A 20,440-nucleotide genomic window follows, 5' to 3' on the forward strand; every position below is an offset into this window, starting at 1 on the left:
ACTAATATTAATAAATAATCAATTTGCAATCCTAACATGCTTGTCCTTATTTCTGTCTTTGTATTCTGGACTTGCTACAGTGTTCTACAAATGTTCTCTTGGAGAATCTGAAAGCTTTTCAATGGTACATATGTTAGAACCAGTATGAGAATATTAGAGAAACAAAAATTTATTCATTACTTAGGACAGATAAATTCTTTTGCACCAAGGAGCCAAGAAAAAATTAACAGGATATGCACATACAATATAAACAGATAAAGAATCTTCTCATTAAATGTTTCATTTTACATAACACTTATTTGCTTAAGAAGGGCTTATTTTCCTCTAATTAAATGGTACCACTGCTGGTCCAGAGTGCAGATCTTCTAAATGTTGCATTGTCACTTGACTAAGCAGGTAAAGGAGCATCTTTTCTTTAAATAAGCAACAGGGGGAATGAAGAGGAGCATGTTATTACTCTGAAATTAACTTGGTCTTGGGGAAAGTCATAAATGCAGTGGGTCTCAGATGTATATCTCAAAAGAGATCTAATTTCATGAATCAGTGTAGGGAAAAAAAAAAAAATAAATATTGGATAACAAAGACCAACAACTGAAGTCCACTGTCATTCCTGGCATACCTCTTATACATGTCACCCTAGCCAGGTCCTGCCTAGATGATGAAATCTGGAGAATCACTACTAAAGGTATGAAGGGCATTAAGCACAGGCCTGAGGGAAATTCCTTGCATTTACACAAGCAGCACTAGCTGTCATTTGGATATATAGACTTAAAGCCAACATTTTAGGGGAAAACCACAAATGAACAAAACAAAAGCAAACTAGCAAAGGAGATTTTTCCAGATATTACTACAGTGGATGTGACAATAGTCGTATACTGCAGGGCTGCCATTCAGCAGAACTGCACTTAAGCCTACTTGAGACCTAAGGTATTTATGTATATCTAATCTCAAAAAGCAATTCCTGGGAGGTCTGAGTGCCACTGAATATTGCTGACATGATCAAGAGTTGAAACATGCAAAGCCAGATCTGGTCACCACAAACCAGTCAAGCACAGTGCATAATTCCATGCCAGATATTTAAGAAACAACCTTCAATTAAATATGTACTTTGGTCAGATTGCTCCAGTTTGTGGCCCATTAGCCCCATCTGGCCTGTGAAATATTTCTATCTGCACACTGTGTTGTCTCCCTCTGAGGGAGTAAGGACCAGTTGTTTGGACAGCAAACTCAGTCAGAGGAGCCAAGAGCCTCCTACTGTGTCTGCATGTGGCCCAGCACAGAACAGCCAGACATCCCTGCTTCCAAGTGTGAGAAACAGAAATGGGGAAAAAGCTGGAGAGATATTGCTACTGCATTAACTGGCTCCACAAGGCTGCCTGAAAAGACTGAAAGACAAAGATAACGTGATTTCCTGGAAGTTTTTGTTGGATGCCATAAACATGTGCTATTTAAGCCTATTTTACTATGGGAATAATTCATAATTAAAGGAAAAGTGATTACCATGGCCCTGTGGAGGGGGTCAGTTAGGAATTAATCCTTCCTTTATTCAAGTCATTGGAAGGAAAAACCCTGATGCTGTATCAAGCAACAGAGTGATGAACAAAGCAGCAATTCAGTCATAGATTTTTGTAGATATTATGCAACTTTCACTTCCTGTCAACACATTCCTACACATTCCTACTGTCATTTGGGAGTACTGGGAAATTTTGCACTAAACCAGATAATTATTATGAATGTAATCTCACAAAATTCAATAAAAAGTCAGTCAAGCCAAGGGGGATAAGATGACTTTTTTTTTTAATTGTGCCCCAAATGTATCCCACTACCAAGATGCGCTCTCCTTTTTCCCCAGATTTAATTAATATGAAGGGAGGAAATGGAATTTCACTAAAAGTTTAGAAATTCTCCCATTAGGCCAACTTGTTCAAATACTGAGTTGTTCTTATCACATGTATTCATTTCTAGTCTTAGGAGTGCTCTCAGTTTTTCTGGCACAGTTTCTTACTTCACAATCAGAAAAAGCTCCTCAAAGCAGAACAAACCACAAAAAAATAGCAGATTACATTATTAAAAAACATCTTACAGATAGCTGGTGAGCATATTTTCTATTTAAAGCACACTTACATTCTATAGTACAGCAGATATATGTATAGTACGGAATTATCCCAGCAAGCAATAAGAGCTTGTTCCAGAGCTGGGCAGTCCAACTGCAGTAACATGAGACTTTTCTTTACCCAAGGGACACTGTCTCAGGAACACAGGAAGCTGTACTGCTTTTGAGACACAAGTCTTTATCTTCCATAAGGAACTGCCCACATCTCTGTTGGACTTGGACCTCAGTGTCCTTAGAAAAGTTTAATGCTTATCTTATACTTCACTAACCATATTGAAAATGCTGATATTATATCATCAATTTTTTTCCCAGGCTCACTGGGAGCTACTGTGAGACATTATTATGGATATTAGTGGAATAACAGATGGATAGGGGAGTTAACTCAAGAGCTTGTAGGAAATTTTAATTAAAGAAGTATCAGCATATGAAAGCTTAACAAAAGGCTTGGACACAAAGTACTGCACTTAGCACAGAAAGTGAGGTCCCAGTCTGACTGAACTTTGTGGCAAAACTCCTACCAATGTCAACTGAGTAAAGATTCACTCAGCAGTATGAGATTTTATCTCCTTGAAGCAGTATTTGGTGTAGCTACCTTTTGTGAGCAAACTGAGTATATTTGATATAGCCAAAGAGATGCCTATACCCTGACACAGCCAAAAGAGATGCAGTCAATACAGTTAACGGAGCTGAGGGAGATTCAGGATGTGATGAATCTATGTCTACAGACTCTCTATGTCTACAGTCTACTATGGCTCTCTATGTCTACAGACTGTACTGACTACATTAACAGGACCTTAGAGATCAGTGTTGCTCTGGAACAGCTGAAGGCCAAACAAAACTGAAGTGGCATGAGAACCCTACCCTGAGGTGTCTGAATCTGGACCTAGATCCCCTGAGAAAACCAGAGCTCAGATATCTAGCTCACACACAGATACCTATATTTAGATGTCATTGGCATCCACAGGTTTTGGATTAAGTTTTCCAAAAGCAAAATAAAATCAAGTAAGCAACCCTCCTCCCATGCTGTTCTTCTCTTTAATTTGTCCTACTAAAACCACAGCTCAATACCACCATGATTGATCGAGGCTGAGAACTCCAAGGAACCAACGCTCTGATGGCTGCAACGATCTCCTTAAGCTCCTTTGCTGCTGTAACTCTCATGTATCAGTGAGATGCCATCACCTCCTTCTGATAACCCACAATACCAGCCCCCACCTCCACCTCCACATGATAAATATTCAAACAAGTGCCTTCATGTTCCTCCCACACTGCCCTTCATACCTAAGAGGAAATCTCTGAAAATATCTGCAGTGCTATTTCATGATCTCCCTTCAAATTCCCTCTTAACACTCCTTTTTCCTCTAATATCTAAAAAAACCCCAACAAATCAAAACCAGAAGTTGACAGTAGTTAGGCTGGCAATGTGCTCCCCATAGCTCAGTCATCTTCTGGCCCAGTACTGTCTCAGTGTTTCCCTGAACTGTGATGACTGTATCCATCTCTTGTCTCCTGTCCTTCTGGTCTAAGTTGGTTTAATCTAGACAATCTCTGTGCTATGTGACTGTGTGTATCAGGATGGCTTTCTGAGGTAGGAGTGGTTCCTCAGGGCCCTACAATAATACAGAGAAACAGAGTTAATAGAAACCACCCAAATCTTAAAGTTATAGCAGAGCCTATCTTGCAGAAAGCAAAACTGATTACAGAAGTCTTACAGATCACTCTAGAGCCCAAGGTTCAGTAGACAGTTTTCAGTAAAAACCTATCTACAACAAATTATATTATTTTTCAAAGAATCTGCACTTACTGCTATCAAGCACTTTCAAATATTTTCTGCAGCAAAGATCAAGACAGCCGCTTCATCTTTTGAAACAAATATACTACACTTCATGTCATTATTTAAACCTCAATTGGTAAGTGTGCGTTCTGACACCACTTTTCCAGAAGACTTGTGATTATTGATACCATTTAAGTACCAACAGCTTCTTACAGATGAAGAGACACTATGGAAAAAAGCACATCAACTCTTTGTCTGTATGGATTTCTGAAACTACAGTGGCTTTCAAGAATTTAAAGTCTAACAAAATGTGACATCTAGCATGTGAGATCAGAGATTCCCGTGTGTTCTCCTGACACTGTGAAGGATAATATTTTCATTAAAGAAAACAGAAGCCCTTTAGATAAGTTAGCTTGCAAAACCTAGTGGGTCCAATTAACTTTATGTACTATTTTGCACAAGATTGCAAAGTGTTACGACTAATGCAGATTTCATTAAACATCCTCTCCTTTTTTTAACAGCTTGAGTTTAATTTCTGATTGATTATTCATATTTCTTTTCTTTCAACTTCGAACATATTTTTACAATATGTACTAGAGCTTGTGGAAGTTTCCTTCTCTCTTCTACATAGGCTGCCTACTCTATCAATTGGCGAAACATCCAATTATAACAATGCAGATGGTTCAAAACACTATAGAAACAATTAGCATCAGTTTTTCTTCTCACTCACATAGAAATGTGCCAAATTAACATTATTTTTAGAATTCTAGAAAAGCCATTGGTTTTACTAGATCTCAGTTCCTTTTATTTTTCTCTGACTGGACAAAAAAGCAAAAATCACCTGGTTTTCAGCTTGTTATACTCTCAAGGTCCCAGAGATTCCCATTTCTATAACCTTCTTTGAAAAAGAAAATATGTTGAAAGCACAATGACAAGGGCGAGAAAGTGGAAAAGCAGAGTAGGCACCTGTATCTCTCCATGGATAAGGCTCATTCTGTAAAACACAAACTGAGATCCCTGGTTTTCTTTGGGACACAGTGCAGGCTCAAAGAAAAGAAGATCCCTCTGGAGCACACTGGAATAAGCAGCAGATGCTGTACAGCTACAGGGAGCTGTACTTGGAACAGAGTGAGGAGGATGGTGGAGGAGAAAATAACCACATAACTATGAATGAAAATTTTGAAAAAGATAGAACATACACTGATGGCAACAAAAAACCAGAATTATACAACTGATGGGCAACTATGGTTCTTCCTTGTTCAGGTCTCCTAAAGCAATCTTTCAGATCAGGCTAATTTTCCTCAGAATTGAATCAAACTGCCTAAGTATTGACTTAAGTGTTTATGGAGAACCCATGTTTCTTACTTCTCACTGATGACTGTGACAGGAGAGAAGCACCAGCTTAGACCATTCACTTCATTAAAAAGGTCTGATAAACCACTATGACAACTATAATCAAATATAATTATATAGTCAGACAACTTCGTTCTCTGAAAGTACATGTACTTTCTGTACCAAATTCTTGGGTCAATATTCTTAATTAACGTATTAATTCTTCTTCATGATAGCCTTTTCTTTTTCAACAAAATATTTCTAAAATGTATTCCTTTGATAAAGATCACACATGATTTTATAACAAGAAATCCAATTTTCCACTTCCTTACCAATTACAGAATCTATTTTGCAAAGTGCCTTGACTCTCTGTAAACTGGTCTCTTACCAATTTTGCCTGTGCTAATAAAATAAAAGAAAAAAAAGAGAATTTGCAATGTTGTAGCTTGCCTTTTGAGAATTTAGTTAATTAGATCATTAAAAGGTAATATGCAGCAGATCACAAATAGGTTGAGCATGGTGGCCGTGTTCCTCCACAAATCATCCACTGGTGCAGTAGTTCCCTGTCCATCTATCTCACTGCAAACAGTATTTCTGCTTTGGAGTAATGCACTCTTCTATATTTAACAGTTTGTGTCTTTTAGTATTTACAGGAAGCTTTTTCTTGCCTATACTGTTCCCTTGGGTGGTCTCAGAGTTGCCATTTAGCAGATGGCATGGGTCCTTTTCACAACTAGTGCTGATAATTTAGCACTGAGCCCTCTTCTACACTTGGTAAATTACACTAAGATGGGATATCCCACATGGAAACACCTGCAGCATCAGTACCTCAGGGTACTATGGGAAACCTGAAGTACCTGAAGCAGATGCACACTGATGCAACTGCATTGCAGATATCAGATGCTGATTCAAATTTTTCTCACCTCTAATTATAACATAATCACCATCAGTGGAGGTCTAACACAGTTTCTTCAGCCAGGGTTTGGGTATTTTCAAGTTAAGTAAAAAGCCTATGTGGGAGTCTAGGATTCAAGAAATCCTGACAGTTATTATGTGTATGAGATGTAGTAATCCCCACAGGCCTGGCAGCTGCTTTGCACTTAGAAATACACTCAGGGGGCAAATTATATCAAAAGTCAATATATATTTTTTTTTTTTTTTGACAGAATAGACCCAGGGAAGAAGACACTCTAACTAGGAGCATCCTAGTTACACTCTAACATCCACACTGCCAGTAGGCTTTCCCAGTCAAGCTCCCAGTCAAGCAGCTTATGGCTGGGGGAAGAAAAGTTGGCACCTGCTAACTGACATATGTCAAGGATGAAAAGTGCAGAAATTAAAATCAGGTGTCTGCAGGTGTCTACAGAAACAAAAGGGAAGGATACAAGAAGCTGACTAGAGTGCTGGAGGTTTTAACTGGCAGCAGAACAGCCCTTTCAGGCCCTATGGACTATACTAAGTAGAAATGAAGAATTCAAAATGAAGAGACTGAAAAGATAAACAAACACAAACCCCCCCTAAAAAACTAACAAACAAAAGAGAAACAAACAAACAAAAACAAAACAAAACAAAACAAAACAAAAAAACACAACAACAACAAAAAAAAATATCTGCATCACCCACTAGACAATATCCCAAAGTGCCTCATCTACATGGTTTTCATATACTTCCAGGGATCGTGACTCCACCACCTCCCTGGGCAGCCCATTCCAATGCCTAACTTCTCTCTGAGTAAAGAAGTTCCTCACATCTAGTCTAAACCTCCCCTGGTGCAACTTCAGGCCATTTCCTCTGGTCTTATCATTATTTACTTGAGAGAAGATGCCAGCAACCAGCTCCCTACAACCTCCTTTTAGATAGCTGTAGAGAGCAATAACGCTTCCTCTCAGCCTCCTCTTCTCCAGCCTCAACATCTAGTAAACCTAAGTACAAATATGCTACCTGAAATGTAATAAACCACCAAGAAAAATTTGCCATGTCTCATTGCTGACGTTTTTCTGTCTTGAGGTGTACATTTTTGGTAAGCAAACTGATTCAATCCAGTCACCAGCCCACCTTTTCTCTGCAAAACTCTTTGCTAGAAAGCTACACTTACTTTAAGGAAAGATGATCTCCATGAGCCTCACATCTTATAGAGGCCAGTGAATGTGCCTCCAGGAGTAGGTTCCCTTCAAGACAGCCTCAGGAAGCACATCATTACTGGTTTGTGGGGCTGTAAAACATCTTTGCTTGAGCTTACCTGCAAGGAAGCCTAGAAAAAATTAGGCTAAAAATTGCTCAGACAGTTGAGGAATGATGTCTGCAAGATAATTAGAAGCCAACTTCAAATGGGTTCCAGATACTCAGTGATGGTCAGACAAGCTCATTTCCTTAGGCAGTCAGTCTCTTATCTGGAAAGGGGTATAGAAAACTGGCAAGACCAAACAAAAGAAAGTACACTGTCAAATGCTAGATTTGAAGTAAATGGCAGACTAAGGATGAGATCATTCAACTCGGAGAAGGAATTTCTGAGGTCAATACAATGATGAGTCTGCATATAGATCCACAGAAAAGACCCTATGAAGCTACTAAAGAATGGACTGCATTACATCATAGGTGAGCTTAGTTCAGCTCTGACCATCTTTACCTCTTCATTGTTTTTCTCTGAATATGCACCAACTTCTTATTTCAAGTTCTGTTTTTCAGAGTGAAAAGCCCATTATTGCCTGCACTGTTCCAATTTCAGTCCTGCCAAGTCTCTATATAATGGCATTATTATTATTCATAGGTGGTAGCGTCATTATTATTACCTTTCTACACATTCAAAGATGTCTTCTGTCCTCTTGGGTTATTCAAAACAAAGAATTTTTCATCCCTTGGCTTTTTTAATTCTTTCAAGCTCTTACCTTTCTATGTGTTGTAAGAGTATCTATGATAATACTCTTATATTTAGTATTTCTATGAGTTTTAAGAAGCTCAGTGAGAAGAGGTAACTCCAATCAAGACAGATAAGCAAAGTGACTTAGTGACAGAGAGGGGACCGGTGTTTAAGTACATCGAATACCTAATTGCTCTCAGAACCTTTCCCACTTCCCCTTCCCACTAACCCTTCCCACTTCATAAAAATCCTGAGGGTCACAACCCACTGGGTGCAAAACACTGCAGCAGGGCAAGGTGTCTGTAAAGCACTGAAGAGAACAGAAGCTGAACATCAAAGAAGAACATGTTTGCCACAGAGTCAGGGTCTAAAGCCAAAGGGGCTTTTCTTGCAGGTCCAATATCTGTTTCTATTGACCAGACCCCTTAAGTTGCTCTGCGTCTATACAGAGAAGCCACATTGTGTGTGACTGACTGGTCTTGTCAGTATAGAGAGACACAGCAAATCTTGACTCATGAGACTTCTTGCATAAAATCAAGTGTCCTGCAGCTTCAGGTCCAGCAGATCCCCATCATGCTCATTGTCATTGTGAAATGCAGATCACAGAACTGTGCCTCAGGTCTGACCTCAAAAAACAGTTCTGGCCTGTCAGAGAGGAAGAGAATCTTATAATCTCATCTCCCTCATGCTCATTCACTGCCATTTCCAGAATGTCATTTAAATCCTTCAGCTATGGTTTCCTTTTGGTGAAACCAGGTAGCAACACTTTCTCAGATGTGCACTTCACAGGATTGGAATGTTTAATTTTACAGATTTAATATTCTGATACACGTAGATAAAAGGCTATTATAAAGTGCTAGGTATAATCCTAACATTTTCCCCACCCGTGTCACTGTTTCTTCTTTGATGATGATTATTTCTTTCTTGGTGAACTGAATGACATTTCTGCCTGTTCCCACTCATCTTCCTTTTCTTCCACCCACCTCTTGAAATTTGCCAGATCATTCAGAAATTTCAATCCATCTCTTCTGAAATACACTATCCTTCCTGGTCCAATATCATCAGAGGATTTAATTAACTTGGTGTTTACATCTCCCTCCTTGTCACTTATTTTTTGATATGTTAAAAAGAACCAGTCCCAGGATGAATTACTGTATGTTTGTCACTTCACACCTTTTAAAGCTGTCTGCATAAGAGCCATTTGATGCTTACCACCTATCAACACTGACTTTTTCATTTTTCTTTTCTTCTTTTTCTTTTAATATTTATTTAGATATTCTTATTTAGATAATACTTTGCTAAAATATCTATGGAATGAAAAAAAAAAACAACAAACTGACTCCAGAACAAATCAAATAGAAAAAATTCTGCTACATTCCACAGTACCAGGATTTAGTTCTACAGGACTTTGAGGTATATTGCCAAGCAGAAATCCACTGTAAAAACGGAGATATGTATGCCAAGTTTACTTTTTACTATTTATCTTGCTGTGGTACCTTTATTTGTAAGTAAATACATGAGAACACAGGCAGCACACAATGGAGCAAATCCCAGTTCTCTATGTTTTGTGTATCCACAAAACCTCATTTTTGAAGGCTCACTCTATATCTAGCAGCTGTGATCAGCAGTTTGGATGCTACACATACTGTTTACCTTCTTTCTGTTTAAGGGTTTCCCTAACAGTTGTTATTTAAACAAACCATAAAGTAAATATTGGACTGACGGATGAATAATTTCTGGTTGTTCCTGCTTGAGATTCTGAAACAGCATTCATCAAACATTTGCTAAACCACCACTTGATCCTACAATTATCACTGCTACATCTACTGTGAAAGTGCCCAAAGGTCCCTAATCAAAAGGTGTTTTACTCCTTGGAGCAGAAACTTTTACAAAGTGCACAAAAGGGAAGGATGAGTGCAGCAGCTCAGGTGCTGTGTTGGGATTCAACTGGATCTCTGCCATCCCTGCTGTGAGCTAGAACCTGAGCAAGTCAGCCTGACACTGTGTGACACCATATCCATGTTATACAAGCATACCTATATTTCTTCAACAGAGTAGTGCACTGAAACCATTACTTAAATAAAAGCCTCTGGGGCCCATAAATACATCTATAATGGTGGTCATAAGTCCTATTGATAAAAGGATAACAGTTCCTAGTGAGGAAATAAAAGGAAAGTAAGGACAACATTAGATGAAGGAAGGGTTCTAGAGATTCATTGCTTTATGATCTCATCTGTCTAACTGATGGCTTCTGTCTGCAGACTTAACTGAAGCACAGTTCAAAAAAGGGTGATAGCTTAGTATCTCATTGGATAAGCCTTGCAAGACAAAAAAGTGAAAGAAAGGGTATAGATGACTATGGATAAAGGCACCAGCCCTGTTATTTTCTTGTTAATTCTATTTCATCAGATTGGTTAACTTACACGACAGTGTTCAAAAACTTGAGTGCACAGGGGATTTTTACCACTAGTGACCCAATTATAATGAAATCATACATGATTTAGAAGCACTTTTGATACATCTTCTTTCTTTCTATGAACAAGTTCTTGAACTTGTTCCTTGAACTTTTATCCTCTAAGGCACCTTCAAGTAAAGAGCAAAACAGATCACCAGATTAAGCAAAATCAAGCCTTTTTTTTTTTTTTTTTTTTTTTTTTTTAATAGGTGATAAATATTTCAGTCATGAGTCTTCTTGGACATCATAAGAAGGATGGAACTGGGGAATGAGATAAATTTAACTGGCTCTTAATTGCCAGAACATTTCCACACAGTGCAGATGCTATTTACTGGTCCCAGAGCCAAATAATTAACAACAAAGTCAGTGAGGAGGGTTCATCTGATCATGTATAGCTGGCACAGCCAATGGAGAGATAAATGGATTTCTTAAGCTCCAGTGATGCTCTTCAGAGCTGCTTGCAGCTAACCTACTCTATTTTGGATCAAATATGCTGAGAGAGCCAGACTAAGTTTTCATAACCGTTTTCACAAATTACACAAAGTTCAGTTCTTAACTGTTGTGCAAATCTGCACCAAGAAAAAGAAAAGTGAACCATCAGCCACTACATAGCTGGTTACTGCTGCCTGATAATGTGGAGGCAGGTACCAGCATCTCTTGCCAGTCACAGAAAAGCAGTGCCCAGGGGCTCTCATTATAATCAGAGTCCTATGCAGCTGAAAAGACTCATTTGAGTTTGCTCTGCTGATCCCACAAGGTAAGCCTGTTCTTTTAAATTAGGGTATCTTTCCCTGTGCAATGTGCGGACTGTGTACAAAACAGAAATCTACATCAGTCTTTCCCTCCTGCCTGCCTTCCTTCTCTCCTTCCCTCCCTCCTTCCAGCCTCACCATCAAACCACACAATATTCACCATCACTGCTCCCTTTTAAGCCAGTCAGAAACAAAACATGTATTAAGAGTTTTATCTTTTTCTTCAGTTCATCAGCACGTTTGATGTATGTGAGCTGAAGCAAAAATTCATGTCATCTCCTTGAAACAAAACAGGGACAAGAGAGAGCTTGGCACCTCTCTCTATGATTGTTTTCCACAGAATGTTTGCTTTTTCTGAAAGGAAAGCAGAATAGCATTTTGCTTGAACATAATGGAAAGAGGCAACCAAAGGCTTTTAGGCTTCAGATCACCTGTGATTATTCAGGACAGCATCCACTGAGCTTCCTGTTCAGAAATCATACAACCATGGAATAGTTTGGGTTGGAAGGGACCTTAAAGATCACCTAGTTCCAACCCCCCTGCGTGGGCAGGGACACCTCCCACAAGACCAGGCTGTTCCAAGCCCCATCCAACCTGGCCTCAAACACTTCCAAGGATGAGGCACCCACACACCTCTGGGTAACTTAAACCAGTATCTCATCACCCTCACAATAAAGAAATTATTCCTAATGTCTAATCTAAATCTACCCTCTTCCATTTTGAAAACATTCCCCCTTGTCCTGCACTACATACATGCCCCTATAAAATGTCCTTTCTTAGCTATCCTGTAGGGATAGGGTCTGAAAGGCTGTTAGAAGGTCTCCCAGGAACCTTCTCTTCTCCAACCTGAACAGCCACAACTCTCTCTGCTTATCTTCATGGAAGAGATGCTCCAGCCCTCTGATCATCTTCATAGCCCTCCTCTGGACTTGCTCCAATAGCTCCACATCCTTCCTGTGTTGGAGGCTCCAGAACTGGACACAGTACTCCAGGTGAGGTGTCACAATAGCAGAGTAGAGGGGGAGAATCCCCTCCCTTGACCTGTTGGCCATGATTCATTTGATGCAGCCCAGGACACAGTTGGCTTTCTGAGCTGCAGGAGCATATGGCAGCTCATGTTGAGCATCTCATCAAGCCCTTCTCCTCAGGGCTGCTCTCAAATGCTGACACAGCAACTGAATTGCCCAATGTAACACCCTAACTAATGTTTTTTGGTACTTGCTAGCTTTTTTTGCAGTTTATACAAAAAATTCATGGAGAGTTTGATTTCAGATCACAAATCTGCAAGATGTTATCTCACACCAGTTTGAAAAAAGTGCCAGTTTCCTAGATTTAAGCCAAGTGAGTGGGATCTCTCCAACACACTTCAAACTCTTACTGATGGAGTGATTAGCTGAAATTCTAGAACTGCTTCCCCTGTAAACTGCAGTGGCAGGAGATCCCCTTGGCATATTCCTAAAATCACAGTTGCATCTTCACAGTGCACAGAAGCATGAGGTAGTACATCAGGTTTATGTCACCTTCCCAAGATGACATTACAACTACATGATTTGCCTCATCACAGTTGGAGCTACTTCTGAGGATGAAACACAAGGAAATAAATGGCCCAGTTCTGCCACCATTTCTTTGGCCTTGTTGTGGTATTAGCATCAGGTAATGGAAAAATTATCACTGACCACTTCCATTACTCTATTTTCCCCCATAACATAAAAAGTATGGAACAAATAAAACCCCTAAAAATAGATTTCATAGTCTTTTGAGGTTTTTTAGGAGATGCAAATGCCTTCATTTTGGAGAAAACACTGGAAATAAAAGCCAGTGTTTCAAATATTATTTAGGAAGCTTCAGTTATCCATAAAAAGGGACAGTTTAATCTATTTTAAGACCTTCATAATTTGTTTAGGAGAGGGAAACAAATATGACAAAGAAATTCAATCTTCGATAGTAATTTTTCTAAAAAAGGGATTAATGATACTTTCAACATTCCAATATTAGAAGTCACCAACAGTAATGTATCTGAAAAGCTATTTTACATCATAACAACATGTTATGTTTACTGTGAAGTAAAATTCAGAGCTAAAATGTCCCTAAGTAACATCATGAAGCACCATGCAGAGGAAAGCAAGATACCAGTCCTCAGAAGTGCTCAGGCTTTTGGCTCTTGTCAGACACTTCTGAGTCCTTTTTGAAGGATTCAGATAACACAAAGTGATAACTGTGTACCTAGGTTGCAGTATAGGTTACTGTTTCCATACTGGTAAAGTGGATTTGGGGCAGGAAGACTGACCCCGCTCCCATGTGTATTTTTTGTGGCAATTTTGCCTTCTATAAGCTCCCAGAGGAATGAGGAAATTTCCTTACAGAGTTTGGTTCTAAATTATTTTCCATACACAAACTGAATTTAAACCTCCTAGTACAAAGATAACGTGACAGCAATGAGTAATTAAGTCATAAAGCAAAGCGTTACATGAAAGCTATTAGGCTTTAGGGCAAATTATTTTAGTTTCTCTTCTTTCTGTTCAGTGCTTATAACATGGCTTCTGTCACTGCTCTGGGGCAAGAAAAAAATCTAAGTGCATTCATGAAACCAAGGAGAAATGTTGCAAGCCACCTCACTCAGAACCTGTAATGCCTCACTTTAAGTGCAGATGCTTAGACTGGAAATTCTCTGACAAACTGGAACCCACAAAATTCTCCTATTAAAAAAACAACAACAACCAGAGATTCTGAATATCACTCAATTCATCTTCGCCATCCAATAATTCAATACATATCTTCTATTTAAACTGCTTTTATGTTAGGATTTACCTACTTTAGTCTCCAGTCCTGATAAAGAACACCTCAGCCAGCAGATTAGGCAACACTCAGAAAGGATTTGGCAGCTAATACCATGGGCTGTTGCTGTTCTGCAGCTGCTAACAGTGTTTTCCAGTTGCTGGCTGTCTGGCAGTTCAAAAGCACTTGTGATTCTTGACAAACTATTTGACTTAGTTGTAGAAGAACTTTCTTTGGGGCAAGGCTTAGGCCACTGGACACAATATTTCAGTAGTCAACTCTTGGCCCCATGACTGAGGAAAACCAACAGCTGCAAAAACGTGCTATGGGATAAGATGGATTTTCTGCCACTGACATTTTTAAAGATTTGATCATTAGTTCTGCACTAAGTTCTAGCCTAGATGTTGAGACATCTTAATGGATTGTAGTTGGTGCTCAATTCAGGCTGCATCACTCAGCACCCCACAGCTTAGATCTCTTACTCATTTGTCAAAAGAGATAGAGGACACTGTTAGATTAACATGGTCGATATCTCTGATTATCACTAAGGGCTTAAAGCCCAACTTCTTACATCAAAAAGAAACCTGAAGTGTCTCCCTCACATACACGGAAGAGCCTGGCACTCAAACTGAACCACTCCACCAGTGCCACCAACCAAAAAGTTCCCAACAACTGAAATCTAGGCTCATGTCCTGATGAGAAGCCATTCTTGTCAACTTTATACAAAACTAGAACATCATAACTGTCTCCTTTGGCTTGAAGGGTGCTTGGATTTCTATGAACAAGGTAACTGTGAAACTGTTTTTTTGAAACCAATATCAGTCATTATTTTTAGAACTATGTTAAAACTGCTGGTGACACGATTAGCTCCTAGCCTACATTTTGAAATAGCTCTTGAAGCTCTTTAAACCCAGTAATCTTCATGCTTAATGTACATTGTTGCACAAAGGATTTAAAATGCTTGTGTCGGCACTTCTGAAAGGCTCCTTCTCTTGGCACTTTACCATCTGATTTCAGCAACATGGGCAGGCCACGTTTTTGCAGCAGAAAACAAGATAGATGTTATTTTAGATGAGAGAGCCAATTGCATGCAACTGAAAGGACTGTGGAAGACCTGATTTCTATTTCTGGCCTTGTCCCCAGGGTAATTGTTACTGGGTGACACCGGTAACTCATAACAGTGTTCAATTTCTCCTCCATAACAAAAGAACATATTTTGTAAAACACTTCACAAAAAAAGGACTTTCTATCCAGTTCTCCACCTCTTTTTAAAAATAAATATTTCCTTGCCTTTAAGATGATGACTGAGTGACAAATGCACAGGTCATGATTTCTCTGCTGCTGAACACCAAGGAAGATGCTGTCTTTGTTTCTAATGAAAACTGAATTGGGTTTTTAGGCCACAATCCTGCTGGCTGCTCTTGTGTGCATACCTATATCTGGGATTCCAGGAGAGTATCAGCAGATGCCCTGTCTGAGCATCACTATTTCCAGAAATCAGAACTCAGTATTTTCTCTAATTAGACAGAAATAATTTTCCTCTAAAAAGAAAAACATTCTCAACACAATTACAAATAACATACAAGTTTTATTCCTGGGGCATTATTTATGAAATCTTATCAGTTTCTTGGCTCAGATCTCAAGCTGTAGTAAACTGGCATTATGAACCCATTATCATTAAAATGTGTAGCAATTGGGAACCAGATGGCACAGTGGTTTAGGGAACTAACTTTCTGTTGGCTATCTGTCTAGACTACTCCATGATGAGAACTAAATAACACCATTAGGCTCTGTTTGAGCTGGAATTTTCACCAGCTTTTCAAAGATGACCTTCAAAAATATGTATTTGAAGATATATAAATATACACATATAAATTAAGATCCTGTATTTTGTTTGGGGTTTTTTTTGTTTGTTTGTTTGTTTGTTCTGTGATATGTCTTGTCTTATATTACTAAGAATATATGCCAAAGAAAGGTTTGTAAGTTTATTACTGATGGAAAGTATATATATATTTTTGGAATACTCAATACTTAGCTACTCCATTTAAATAATAACACAGTGCTTGACTTAAACTGCCTCCTAACTTGACTACAAAGAAACGCTGTTATTTCTCTATAAACACGTTATGGAAATAGTTATCAATTAATCTTAATTCCTGCCCATGTTTAAAAAAAAAAAAAAAAAAAAAAAAGGAGATGGGGATGAAAAGCAGGAGGAGATGAAGGAGAAAGAAAGTGAAAGAAAGAAAAAAGAAAAGGAAAATGAAAACAGAAAAAAAGAAAATCTTTATTTATTTAATTTGTTCAAGAGTATGTTTTAAATTAATTCCAAGCAGAAAACAGTATAGTGAGATGGCAGAGACTGGATACTGAAACTAAAGAAATTGATGTTATACATACATGAAGTAATTAAAAACTGAAACAAGCTGATCTAAAGGCTTGCAATTTTTCCAGTTTTTAACATCTTAATTTAAAAACTGGATGTCTATCTAAATTCATGTTCCAGTTGAAACAGAAGCTTGCTGCAGGGATTATCGGGTAATGCTCTATGGCTTATGTTAAGAAGGGACTCAAATTAGCTGGAACATAACAGCTCCTTCTGTTCTTAAAATCTGTGAATCATCCCAGAACTTTTCCACCAAACCCACAGAAGATAAGAAAGAAGACTGTAAATATTTCTGAAGAGTGAAAAAAAAAGCCAGCAAATAATCCCTGTAAAAAAACCACATATGTGTTTGAGGATTTCAGCAATATTTTGAAAATATAAAGTACAGCTGAACTCTCAAGTCACTCATATACAGAGAAATCTGCTAAAAAGCTGCCAATAGCATTTCTGTTGTGTGCAGTCAGCCTCTCTCCTGCATTTTTCACCCACCAACTTAATTCCTCACTCTCACACTTCTTCTATCACCTGTCTTTTTTTTTTTTTTGTCTTTTTTTTTTCTATGGTGTTATAAGGCTCAGCTACAAGAGACTTCTCTACAGTGTTGTAAGGCATTTATCCATCCTTCCCTTGCACACACAGCATAGATGGTCAGAAGCAGAGTGGAGTCAGCAGGAAAATGCCATAAAACTGTGGTGGAATGGAGCAATCTAGGTCACCACTGCCAGCACCAACCACCCTGTCACATGCTTGACTCTATAGCCCAATAAATGGGGATAATAACATCTTCTTCAGCAGCAATTCTCTGTAGCCTCTATCAGTACTACAGCAATTCTTGCCATTATGAGTGAATCCGTGTAATTGAAACAGTGGAAATGTCATCAGTGAAGTGGGGAACCAAGGAAAACATGAGCTTGATAGCAGCGTGTGAAAAGCTCCTGCAGACACGTGCTAAGAGTGAAACTGAACAGTGAGAGTATATATAGGAGCCCTAATATTCACTGTCAAAGCAACAACTGAGGGTAAGACTCAGAGAAAGTGGCTTAGTTTGTTGACAAGCCTGATCACGTTGGTGTAACTCACCTCAGTGACTTCAGCACACTCATGAAGTGGAGAAGAGAAGGAACAAGCTGCAGTTATGGCTGTGATTTGGTTCCAGGCAAATTCACTCGGTGGCTGCTACACACCCCAGCCCATTTGTCTGCTCACAGCTGCAGATTTATTCTTAGTTTTAGGAATGCGAATCCTCAGGGATATGAAGATGTCTTCATGTCAGCTAGGGGACAGATTTTCTCCTCAAAACATTTCTCTCTGTGGACAGGTGTCTTTCCAGCTGAGGTGGATAGGAGGGGTCTAGTGATATTTGATTCCTGAACTACGTTTCATCCTCTGACAACCACTTGATGTTTCAGAAAGACTTGCCTGGATTAGAATGGTCCTGCCAGTTCAGTAACCTGTGGCCATGCCCAGTGCTGCATGTTTCCTGAAGAAGCTACACTGTAGGCATTTATGGGAAAACACACTTATGTATTCCTTTCCCTATAAATATAATTTTTTTCCAAGACAAAGTTACATTGTCACATAAGTAAAGTGTAAAATAAAGCCAAGCTCCTGCTTTGCAACCTTGTAGGGAAAAGTAAGAGGACACATACTGCGGGTTGTGCAGATTGGGCAGATGCTGTACTGATGTGATGACTGTAGCTCAGTCCTTAGGACATGATGAGAACCACCACTCACAATGCCAACACTTGTGGACACAGTGGTAACTCAAGGAAACACTTGCTATGGGCTGTGTGGCTTTACAAGCCTGAATTTTTGTAATAATCTCCTCTACATGTCACGAGTATGCATTTGCTTTTTGGCTAAGGCAAGACCAGCAGAATAAACCCAGGAAAACACAAGGATTGTGAAAAGATCCTGGGTTTCTCCTTTCAGAAATACAAACCATGTTTCTTTGACACATTTACCCCAGAAAATCCAGACCAATGTGTATGCATATTTTAGGAGACCTCTTCCAGCCATTCCAGTGCACAGACTTCTTCTCTGAGAACAAGTTCATATTCAAAATGAGCCTGATCTTCCATGGGTAGGCATTCAGGTCTTAACAGAACAAATGTTTAAGAACATAATTCAAATTAGAACATCCAGGTTTCAAAATTAAAAAAAATTGATGGATTATAGTTTGGTCATTTAGCCTTTAATATTTATTACTATGACTGAATATCCTCAGAGGTGCTGACCATCTTTCTTTCCAGTCTCCTTCTTTTGGCTGTATGTCTGTATGAAATAAATGCAAATTTTATCCTTCCTGTCCCCTAAGCCCTGTTCAGTCATGCTATTCAGCTAAGTCACTACTAATAATTCTCTATTTTTAACCTTCCATATTCTTAGAATTTCCTTGAGAATTACAAGCTCCAAGCTTGTGCCCCATGACAACATCTCATTAGAATGACCTTAACTTGCTCAGATCCTTCTACAGCTATTGCTCAGCTGAAGTCAGGGAAGGGACACTGATTTATGAAATCTGGCTGTTCATTATCTTCATTTCTCTTAATAGATCTTCCAATGAAAATGAGCATAGGGAAGGGGAAAAATTACATGGGAATAGAATAAAATATAATATGAACAGGTGTCCTACCTTGCTGAACACAAATATTTCACTTGAAAGACCACTCCTAGGGAACAGAGGACACGTCAGTAGTTTTCACCCAGTTTCTAAATCATAGAATCATTTAGGTTGGAAAAGATCTTTAAGAGCATCAAGTCCAACTGTTAACCTAACATTGCCAAGTCCACCACTAAACCATGTCTCTAATGTATAATACATGATGAATTTCTGTAACAAGAACAAACTTGCACCAATTAATGATGCTATAAACAGAAACCTTTTAAGAATATATGCAACCTTCTCTTTCAGTTATGTGCCAAAGCTTGATTTTGTAGATTAGAGGGAACAGTCAATCTTGCCAAGTAATGTGGTTGAAAACATGTATCAATTTCTGATACAAGGCCACTGTAACTTTAATAGCAATAGAGCTTCATACTACAAGATATTTGTGTGATCTTCAAAGAGCTGAAGCTTCCACTGAACAGAAGACAACAAGAACTCATTCAGCCATTAATTTGAAAATCTGTATCATTGCTAGTAGATTCTGTTTGCCAAGAATATTAGCAATAAATCAAATGTAAAAATGGAAAGTGAGACACCTTGGGAATGATTTGTAAAGCAGTAAGTCCATTTTTTGGGGAAGGACAATGAGGTGGGTTCTCAGACCAGTCTGAGACACCATCAGTGAAACGATCTAACTCAAGCAAAGAGTTCTACTACCATGAAAAAAACTGCTACTGAGCTCCAAAGGAATAAAGATAATAAATAATGGAAGTCCTAGTGAAACAAAGTGAGACCAGGCCATCAACATAAGGTGTCTCACACATTCTCATATATTGTACCTCCATAGTATGGCAGCAAACCAGCAAGAGTAGAAAATGAAAAAAAAAATTCAGGGGGATAAAATCCTGTCTCATAGTCAGTGCAAAATTTCAGCATTTTCAGTATAAGGATTTGAACCCTGACTCCTTTTATTTTTGAGTATTCAGAATGAGGAAGTGGATTGGTTTTCAGAACTCAGGCCCTCCATTATTGTCTGTTTTTTTAAAAAAATTGTATTATCAGATTTTAACACTTAGCTCCACTGGCTTCTTATGTATTTCATGAACCTGCTGACAATAGCATTTAAAATAAATAAATTTGCTTATTCCCATCATCATTGCTGGACTCCAGACATTATTTCTTCCTTCTCCCTCTGTCCATCCTGTACTTGCTTTCTTTCATTGCTCACTTTGGTCTCTGGTCATAGTTTATGTGATGACACTTTCTTTTTCTTCCTTTCCCTTCACAGCCTCTTTGCAAGACTTAGCTGAAAGTGTTTCTTTTAACCAGTACTATATGTAGAGCATTTATTGCTTCATTCATGTATGTTACTGGGGGAAGAAGTTTTG

The 20,440-nt window shown here is 38.7% G+C and overlaps 1 protein-coding gene across 5 annotated transcripts in view; it reads right to left on the reverse strand.

Annotated features, from left to right (window-relative positions):
• The window catches only part of NOX4 (NADPH oxidase 4), a 102,300-nt gene that overhangs the window by 13,760 nt on the left and 68,100 nt on the right, over positions 1 to 20,440 (reverse strand). The window lies entirely within an intron of this gene.

The sequence above is a fragment of the Heliangelus exortis genome, chromosome 1 (genome assembly GCF_036169615.1).
Source record: "Heliangelus exortis chromosome 1, bHelExo1.hap1, whole genome shotgun sequence".
Lineage (NCBI taxonomy): Eukaryota > Metazoa > Chordata > Aves > Apodiformes > Trochilidae > Heliangelus > Heliangelus exortis.